Source organism: Entelurus aequoreus, linkage group LG03 (genome assembly GCF_033978785.1).
Source record: "Entelurus aequoreus isolate RoL-2023_Sb linkage group LG03, RoL_Eaeq_v1.1, whole genome shotgun sequence".
Lineage (NCBI taxonomy): Eukaryota > Metazoa > Chordata > Actinopteri > Syngnathiformes > Syngnathidae > Entelurus > Entelurus aequoreus.
Window position 1 is genome coordinate 88074122 of NC_084733.1, and position 2500 is coordinate 88076621.

General features: G+C 38.8%; 1 protein-coding gene across 2 annotated transcripts in view; it reads left to right on the top strand.

Annotated features, from left to right (window-relative positions):
* The window catches only part of LOC133647036 (membrane-associated guanylate kinase, WW and PDZ domain-containing protein 2-like), a 227141-nt gene that overhangs the window by 836 nt on the left and 223805 nt on the right, over nucleotides 1–2500 (top strand). The window lies entirely within an intron of this gene.

Below are 2500 nucleotides of genomic sequence, written 5' to 3' on the forward strand. Positions count from 1 at the left end.
CATCCATGTTGCAAACATTGGAATTATTATCAGTGCTGGGGGCCCCATCAAGTCATGAAAATGGGGGTCTTTTGGGGTCCCACTTTTTTGTTTTGGAAAACCAATGATAAATGTATGCATTATCCTGTTATCTCACATTTTATGTTGTGTTTTGGAAAAAGGTCGTAAACGTTACTTCATTCATAAAAAAAATAACACAAATGCAATATTTGTGATTAAAACTTTTGGCGAATATAAATTTAAGAAACTGTACCGGAAAGTGCATTATGGGAAATTTCTACCTTCAAGGTACTCAAAGTGCTTTGACAGTATTTCCACATTCACCCATTCACACACACATTCACACACCCGTGACGGGAGCTAAGGTGGAAGTGTCTTGCTCAAGGACACGACGGACGTGACTCGGGTGGTAGAAGCTGGGGATCGAACCAGGAACCCTTTGAAGTCGACCAATAATAAATAATGAATGATTTGACCTGGCAAATATACCGTATTTTCCGGACCATAGGGCGCACCGGATTAAAAGGCGCACTGCTGATGAATGGTCTATTTTTTATCTTTTTTTCATATATAAGGTTATATTGTTTTGACCCGAGAACTACAAAGCGAAGAGGAAGCAAGACCCGACTCCCCTACAGGGACCACTTCTTTGAACTGTTTTATGATCTCTTCTTTGAACTGTTTTACGACCTTTTCTTTGAACTGTTGTAATCAAAGGCGGTGGCTGTTTACGACCCCCGTCCCTTAGAAAACAGCTGTTGCCATGTACTCAGGGAAACAGGGAAAGTCCAAATAAAAGAGGGAGGCGTACAATCTTTCGCCAGAGCGTGCTGGAGACCGCACAAAGAGTACAGCCCAGACGCGCGCTCCTCAATTGAGCCAAATTGAATCCTGTCTCTGTTTCATTCCTTGTGACGTCGTCAGTGTTTGAACCTGACGCCGGAACTGCGGCCCCGAAAACTATTTGCCGTATTTTCCGGACCACATTGGCACTGCCGATGAATGGTGTATTTTCGATATTTTTCATATACAAGGCGCACTGGATTATAGGGCGCATTAAAGGAGTCATTTTATTATTATTATTATCATTGAATTGAAAAGACTTCGTTGTGGTCTACATAACATGTAATGGTGGTTCTTTGGTAAAAATGTTGCATAGATTACACTTCCGGATTCTCCGTTTTGTGGGCGGGTCTTATTTACGTGGCTCACCTTCGACAGCGTCTTCTCCCCCCGTCATCTTTGTTGTTGTTTTGATGACATTCAGACTTTACTTCAATCAATAACGGAGCAGCATCTCCTCATCCGGAAACAACAACGAGGCCGGAAATGTGAAAAAGCGTCCGACCGGAACTCTCTAATAACTAAAGTTCCTTGGGTGAATAATGTAAACTCACCACACCGGTATGTTTTAGCGCTTTCATGGCGAGTTTACTGACATATATAAGTAAGAACTTTACACTACTTTATATTAGAAATGGCAACAGCGGAGGATGAATGTCACATAACAAGAAGATAGAGGAAAAAGGAGAAGCTTATCAACTACGGTGTCGGCACGGACTATAAAGGCGGATGCGCGCAATTTTTCAGGATTTATGCAGATCCCAAATACAGATCAGTAGGTACCAGAAGGTAAGAAAAGTTGCTTTTGCATAATATTGCGAAACAAAACCTTATACACACACCATAATAATACTCCTATGTTGAAGCACAGTACAATCCATCAAGCGGTGTGGCTTCATAGCTTACCAAAGTCTTACTAAAACATTTTGATAGATTTTTGAGCGCCGTGTGTAATGTTCTATATTTTCAATGGGACATATGAAATGTTGGTGTTGTTTACTCGAGTCATATTGCCATCATAGTGCAGTCTACACGTGTCTCTTATGTTTGACGGCCATCTACTGGTCACACTTATCATTACACCATGTACCAAATAAAATTGCTTCCAGGTCGGTAAGCAAAACCAGAATTATTCCGTACGTTAGGCTATAAGGCGCACTGTCGAGTTTTGAGAAAATGAAAGGATTTGAAGTCATACTTGCCAACCTTGAGACCTCCGATATCGGGAGGTGTGTGGGGGGGTGGGGCGGTGTGGACCGGGGTGGGGTGTGTGGTTGGGGCGTGGTTAAGGCCGTGGTTAAGAGGAGAGTATTAGCTAGAATTCACCAACTCAAGTATTTCATATATATATATATATATATGTATGTGTGTATGTATGTATGTATGTATATATATATATATATATATATATATATATATATATATATATATATATATATATATATATATATATATATATATATATATGTATATATATGTGTATATGTATATATATATATATATATATATATATATATATATATATATATATATATATATTTATTTTATTATACATATAAATAAAATAAATACTTGAATTTCAGTGTACCGGAGGCTATCCAGTAGATGGCAGCATTGTCCTGTTTAACTTCTCCGTTCATGAATGAGTATATCATTT